The sequence below is a fragment of the Neofelis nebulosa genome, chromosome 10 (genome assembly GCF_028018385.1).
Source record: "Neofelis nebulosa isolate mNeoNeb1 chromosome 10, mNeoNeb1.pri, whole genome shotgun sequence".
NCBI lineage: Eukaryota > Metazoa > Chordata > Mammalia > Carnivora > Felidae > Neofelis > Neofelis nebulosa.
This window is the reverse complement of record NC_080791.1, coordinates 60572385-60579981: the sequence shown is the minus strand read 5'-3', so window position 1 is coordinate 60579981 and position 7597 is coordinate 60572385. Positions and strand designations below refer to the sequence as shown.

At 39.6% G+C, this 7597-nt stretch overlaps 1 long non-coding RNA gene across 1 annotated transcript in view; it reads left to right on the top strand.

The window, feature by feature from the left end:
• The first annotated feature begins 1997 nt into the window (after window positions 1-1997).
• LOC131487335 (uncharacterized) overlaps window positions 1998-7597 on the top strand; it is a 32238-nt gene continuing 26638 nt past the window's right edge. The window contains exon 1 of the long non-coding RNA XR_009249710.1: window positions 1998-2200. This is a non-coding gene — a long non-coding RNA (uncharacterized LOC131487335). The remainder of the gene's footprint in view (window positions 2201-7597) is intronic.

Below are 7597 nucleotides of genomic sequence, written 5' to 3'. Positions count from 1 at the left end.
AGAAGGGTCATGTTGCAAGCAGCCAGAATACCTGAGGCTGAGCCACACAAGTGAGCCTAGAAATGGATCATCCCTTAGTTGAGCCTTGAGATGGATGACTAAGGCCTGAATGACACCGTGACTGCAGAGGCATCCAACTCGGCCGTGCCCAGAGTTCTGACCACAGAGTCTGTGACGTGATAAGTGTTAGTTTTAAGCTACCAAACCTAATTTTTTCAATGTTTTATTTATTTTTGAGAGAGCACAAGCAGGGGATGAGCAGAGAGAAAGGGACAGAGGATCCGAAGCAGGTTCTGCACTGACAGCAGCAAGCCCGATGTGGAGCTTGAACTCACAACCCATGAGATCATGACCTGAGCTGAAGTAGGACACTTAACTGACTGAGCCCCCCAGATGCCCCTAAACCAAAATTTTTAAAGCTTTATTGAGCTATAATTGACATTTAAAATTTTGTACATATTTAATGTATACATTTTATTGAGCTTCGACGTGTACAAACACCTGTGATACCATCCTCACCATCAAGATGCTAAACCTATCCGTCACCCCCCCTGTATTGTTTGTGTGTATGTGTGTGTGAGAACACCTAAAATGAGGACTGTTCTCTTAACATATTTTAAAGTGCAGTATACCTTGTTGTTAGCTGTAAGTACTACATTGTACAGCAGGTTTCTAGAACTTTTTCATCACGCATAACTGAAACTTTGTATCCATTCAGCACCAGTTCTCTATTTCTCCTCCCTCCAGCCCTTGGCAACTACCATTCTATGATCTGCTCCTATGAGTTTGCCTGTTTTAGATACCTCATATAAGTGGAATCATGCAGTATTTATCCTTCTGTGCCTCTCTTATTTCAGTTAGCATAATGTCCTCTAAGTTGATCCATGTTATCACAAATGGTTGTATTTCCTTTTTAAGGCTGAAATTTTCCATTATATGTATATACCATATTTGCTTCATCCATTCCTCTGTTGATAGACATTTGTGTTGTTTCCATATCTTTACTATGGTGAGTCGTGCTGCAGTGGACGTAATGGTGTTGAGATCTCTTGAAGATCCTGATTTTGATTCAGAATAAACCTTACATTTAAATGGGGTGATTTGTTATACAGCCATAAGTAACTAATACAGAGGGTTGACACTTCTTACAGTATATTATTCCCTGACCCAATTAACATGAGCCTTTCCAAATCAGGTGCTTAGAGCCCCAGAATCTAGTGATGAATTGCATGTTTGGAACCATATATAAAGTACATGGCTTCAGGGATAGGGTAACAGTGGATAACTGGGTACCAGATTTCCTCACAAGCTGACTTCAGTGACATCTGTCTCTAAAGATAGTGTCATTAATTCTCAAACAAGCATGAAAACAAAGTTGCCTGGGTAGTAGGACAATTTTTTCAAATCTATGAAAAATTTTACATATGCATAAACATTGAAATAGTACAATGAATATCTGTAAACCCACCGCCTAGATTAAATAATTATTAACCATATTTGTCTTAAATGCACACAAGGATATATGTATGAGTGTGTATATGTGTGTATATATGTGTGTGTATATGTATTTATATATCAACTTATATATGTGTGTATATCTATATGTATATATATACAAATTATATATTTATATATAAATACATATATGTGTGTATAAATAAGTTTATATATACACACATATATAAGTTTATATATAAATGCATATACACACATATATACATATATATAACCATATCTTACAAATACACCTGATATACATATGATGACACTTTACCTCTAAATACTCCAACATGAATCTCCTAAGCATAAGGACATTCTTCTGTATAACCATAGTACTCACTTCATACTCAAATTTCTCCCAATTGCTCTAGGATTTCTAGTACAGCTGTTTTGTGGTACTGGAGCTGGATATAATGGGACATGGGTAGATATGCATGTTGCAAGGAATACAATGTATATCAGACTTTGTTTACACCATATGGGGTCCTCTCATCTTTATCTGTGTCCTGGAACTCTGTCCATTTGTTTCATTCCAGCTGCTGCTATAGCAACCTCTGTGTAGAGCCTGATCGAGGTCATGTGGGCACTACCAGATAGCCCTTCACCTCATGCCCCAAATTCCTATCTCTCACTTCCCACCTCTAGTTTCCTCGTTGACAAGGAGTCATACGATCATTGGTGTATCCATCTATACAGGAAGGTATTGTGTCTTTCTAGTTTTAGCCTTTCCTCACAAGGAAATTCCTTGCATGTAGTGACAGTTATATATTTGTTAAGTAAGTTCAAGAAATATTAATTTTGTGTTAATTCTATTAGTGTAATTGAAAGGAAATAGTCTTTCAAGAATGAAAGAAACTGGAGGTAGAAATATTATTTGAAGATTCATGGGCACTAATTCTGCTTTCTAGACCTGAAGTGTTGCCTGGTTAACATGGCATTTGGTTCGAGAAGGATATGATGCCTGAAACATTCCTTTAAAGGACCCACATAAAATTAGTGTTAGTTACTACTTTTTTTTTACGTTTATTTATTTATTTTGAGAGAGAGAGAGAATGTGTGCATGTGGGCGGGGAGGGGAAGGGCAGAGAGAAAGAGGGAGAGAATCCCAAGCAAGTCCCATGGCCAACACAGAGTCTGATGCAGGGTCCAATACCAGGAACCGTGAGATCATGACCTGAGCCAAAATCAAGAGACAAACACCCAACCAACTGAGCCACTTAGGCACCCCAGTGTTTGTTACTTTTTAAACTTTTCTTGAGTGGTGATATAATTCCCCAATGTAAAAGGGCAGGCACAACAAGGTTTGAGCTTCCAGAAAAGGGAGAATTTAAGTGTTTCTAGGAGTGTCTGTAGCAGTTGTGACCCTCCCCCCAGTAGGAACCCCTCTGAAATATGATGCATCTACCTCTTCTCTGGGTGGACGTCTAACCTCTGATAAGTTTCTGCATCCTAGATAGAATAGGTCATGGATTTAAAATAACCTTATATGGGGTGCCTGGGTGGCTCAATCAGTTAAGTGTCCGACTTCAGCTCAGGTCATGATCTCACTGTCCGTGAGTTCGAGCCCTGCGTAGGGCTCTGTGCTGATAGCTCAGAGCGTGGAGTCTGCTTCAGATTCTGTATCTCTCTCTCTCTCTGCCCCTCCCCTGCTCATGCTCTGTCTCTCTCTGTCTCAAAAATAAATAAAAAAAATTTTTAAATTAAAAAAAAATAACCTCTCTCACATGTGAGATCTCTTTTTTCTAATCTTCAACCTGCCAGAAATGCTTTGAAAAATGAATTGCATTATTAAGTTAAAAATGAATTGCATTAAAAAAAAATGAATTGCATTATTAACATTAACTTAATGTTAACCTAATTTTTTTTTGTACTTTGGGGTTAGAATCTCTTGGTTATTTTTACATTATCATTATCATTATAATGCACATTTTACTGATTTTTAAAATATTTTTGTGCCTTTAGCCATAAGTGAATGGTGGATAATTGTTTGTCTCCTTTCTACGTTATTAGTACCCTTACTTGGCTGCAGAATGATGTTACCCCCAAAAAATGAATTCTGAAGCTTCCTATACTTACATTGTGCAATATGCTCCTCATTCAGGTTTCCATCAAGGTTATTCTAAAGCAGTACCTTTTCTCTATACCTACTAGAGCTTTTGATACATAGGAGATACTTGAGTACCCACTTATCATTTGTTGATTTAATAATTTATTGACCCAGCAATTCTGCAATGCTGCTGAGTTGCTTGCCTGCTCCTTTTCTGACTAGGAAGTTAGATAATCTTTTTAAAAAATGAAACAGTGCTAGTTGGTAAACCTTAGGATTAATATAGTTTGAAACCTTTATTGTGATACTGAAAGTGGAGGTGGTGCTTAGAGAAGGGCTTTTCTTGACACAAATATGTCTCAACCTAGAATAAATGTCCAAAACCTAGAATTGTGCTTCTGCTATGTGACACCCTCATTCCAGGATTTTCTAGACTCTGTGTGAATCCCATATAGCTCCCCTATAATTTCCAGTCAGCTCTAAATTATTCTGGCTCTTTTCTGTCACTCAATCATGTCACATTTCCAGTTAGCTGATTCTGTGTAGTGATGAACTTCTGATAAGTAGCATATACAATGATATAGTGCTCAGCAAGCAAGGTGTGTTCCTGAATCTGGGATTAGCCACTTATGAAATGTTTAATTTTGAGTGGGTGATTTAATATCTAAAAGCTTCAGTTCAACTATAAAAGGAGTATGAAAATAGCTACCTCTCAGGGATTAAATGAAATGGTAAATTGTAAAGCACTGAACACCTAGCCCTACCCATAATCAGTTCTCTAGAATTCAGTTGGATATATTGGCCTAAGGGAGATGAGGGAGGCCTGGACCAGAATTAAAGATTTGGTAATCACTTCCAGCTTGCATAGAGATGGTAACTGAATCCATGCATAATGAAGGCAGTGGTCAACAACCTTGACTGCACATGGAAATCACCCAGACAGACTTACAAAAGATACACTTGATGTTTAGGAAAGCAGCATGGCCCCCAGGATTCTGACTGAATTGGTACAAAGCAGTAGTTGTCCAGCTGCAGCATGCATTGGAACCACATGGAGGGCTTGTGAAACCACTTATGGTTGAGTGCTATCCCAAGAGTTTCTAATTCAGAATATTGAGAATTCACATTTCTAACAGGTCTCAGGTGATGCTGCTGGTACAGCTGCTGGAGAGGAGACCATAAACTTAGAGTAGTCTCCAGGCAGCATGGGCACTCCTCTACTAAGGTGGTTTTGTCAGGGTAAGGGTGGTAATGGTACTTCTGCTGCTTGCTAGAGATTTCACCAGTTTTCCACAGGTTGGAGTTAAGGATGAGGATGTTTTGAGAAAAATTCTAAGACATGAAAAGTGGGTTTTGATATCAAGCGGAGACATCTGTTTGAGACCATGAAGTGACTGGTCACTAGTTACACATTCTTGCTTGCCCAAACATGTTTCTGGAGAAAGAGCGTTAGGGCCACTGAGACCCAAAAAGAAGAACGTTGGCAGTGGTTTCTACTCACACATAAAGGAACATGACGTGGGTCTTCCTCTATAGTAATACGGAAAGAAAATTTAATGTTTTTCATGTGGAATGGTGTACTATTACTATTTACTGAGTTTATTTGCTGTTTTAAGATTCTAACCCATTTCTGTCAGTTGCAACTGTTTTTTCCTTGTGAATCCTGACAATAAATGTTGGAGAGTTAATTATCATACAGCTATACACACTCAGGGGTCTCCCAATCAAAAATAAAAATCAGCACCAATCCTGGGCTGCTACTTTACTTATGGTTAAAAAGATTCAGGAAGCTTATTGGCTCTGGTTTGACCAATCACGTCCAGCCTCCAACACTGGCGAATCATGTTCTCTCACCTTCTATTTAAGTGAGACTTCCAGAGTTCCCTAGGGTATTTATGCTGCTGACTAAAGTCAGGTTCGCCGAGCCTGAGTAGCAGGAGAGCATCCGGGATCTAGCAAAGTTAGTTTCTCTTTTCTGTCAGTGTCCGTTTCTCTCTGCTTTTCTGTTTGTCTCCTTTAAGAGATGGGGAATTTCTTGTTTGGCTGTGGGAAAGACAGACAAGAGAGTATAAGATACTTAGACTTAGTTCCCTTTATCTCACTAATCACAAAATGTCCCAAGAAGTTGAGACCTAGGCAGTAAATTCAACTTTCTTTCCTTTCTCTAACAGAAGAACAAAACTTAGTACTGGGTTGGGAGAGACGCTTTGGGCTGATCAAAACTGGAAACTACCTCTTAGTCCAGGTGGAGCTCATTCTTCCTATCCAGGCTTCCTTTACTTCCCTGTTGTGGGCTTGCTGGAAAATCTGGGACTGGCAAGAGCTCCCAAAGAACCCATCTAGCTGGAATGATACTAGCTAATGGTTGGGAGGTCTTTCTCAAATTTATCCTTCTGCTTTTAAGGGTATCTCTAACTCATAGACCTAGTATCTTTTACAATGCAAGGCTGAAGAAAGGACCTTCTCTGATTAGCTCAAGCCTTGGTTGTAACTTTGCTGTAGTCTCTTCTTAAAGCTAATCTCCCCATCCTTGATAGGGTTACTAGCTATTTTCTTTCCTATTCTGAGTCAAAAAGAACACATCAGAAGGAAGCTCTGTACAACCTATTGTCCTTCTAATGCCTTCACTAGGCTTAATTCGTAGCTACTTTCTGCCTCTGAGCCATCCAAATACTTCAAGAAATGACTCCTAATGTCTAAAGAATTTTACAGGACACTTACTTTGCCTGAAGTCCATGTTTTACAAAGCCCTTCTTCAGGACCAAGGGCTGTTGAACATTCTTAGTTCTTTCGACTCCTCTCAAACAGGTAGCTTGAACCTTAGAAACATTTTGGTGTTCATTTAGGTTCTGATTCAATTTGTGTTGCTGGAATTAGAAAGGCAGGCTGAGGGAATGGCTTTTACTGAGGAATAGTTCTCCTGTTCCTATTGTTCAACTGTCTTTCAAACTCATGACTTAGTGTCTACTTCGTCCTCATAAAGGCACATGGTCCTTTTGTGTTCTTCCTTGGCCCATAGTTGTTCCAGTCCTTGAGATTCTTTCTCAAGTGGTCTCTCTTCAAACTCTTCCTGCCCTTGGATTTTAGACTCAAGTTGTTCATAACAGTACTGTTAACACCAACATTCAGGTGTTTGTGGGATCCTAGACCCAAAAGAGTTCCCTTTTAAACTTCCTCATGTTGAACCTACAGATACTGTAAGAATCTCTACTTCAAAACCCCATTTTCTCGGGGCGCCTGGGTGGCGCAGTCGGTTAAGCGTCCGACTTCAGCCAGGTCACGATCTCGCGGTCTGTGAGTTTGAGCCCCGCGTCAGGCTCTGGGCTGATGGCTCGGAGCCTGGAGCCTGTTTCCAATTCTGTGTGTCTCCCTCTCTCTCTGCCCCTTCCCCGTTCATGCTCTGTCTCTCTCTGTCCCAAAAATAAATAAAAAACGTTGAAAAAAAAAATTAAAAAACAAAAAAAAAAACAAAAAAAACCCCATTTTCTCATAGGGTTTTCTGCTTGGACATTTCTCTGCCTGAAGAGTCTCTACTTAACCTCCTAATATTTTTAAGCAACAAGATCCTGGAATGTATATGGGCTCTATAGGGGATGGGGTTGTGATGCTGACCCTAGAAACTTTCCTCATTCCCTCATGCTCAGGCTACTTCTGTACTCCAGGAATGAATCCTGATACCGGCAGAAGAAGCCATAAAATGCATTGAGAACCTACTGAGAAGTGAAACCTAAGTGCCTTTTCCAATAGTATTCTTTTGTCTATCCCTCAAAGGGGATTTAAAGTTTCTTCCCTCAAGTGTATGAGAAGCTAATTCTGTCTGAAGGGATGAATTGTGTCCTTAATTCAGAAACTCACAGGTACTGTTCATCACTTACAAGACTGTCATCCCAGAAGAGTCTGATAGCCTCACCTGTGGCTGCCTTCCCTTGGAGAGCATTTTTTTTTTTAAAGATTTTTTTTTAATTACATTTATTTACTTTTAATAGACAGAGCACAAGTGGGGGAGGGGCAGAGAGAGAAAGAGACACAGGCTCCAGGCTCTGAGCTGTC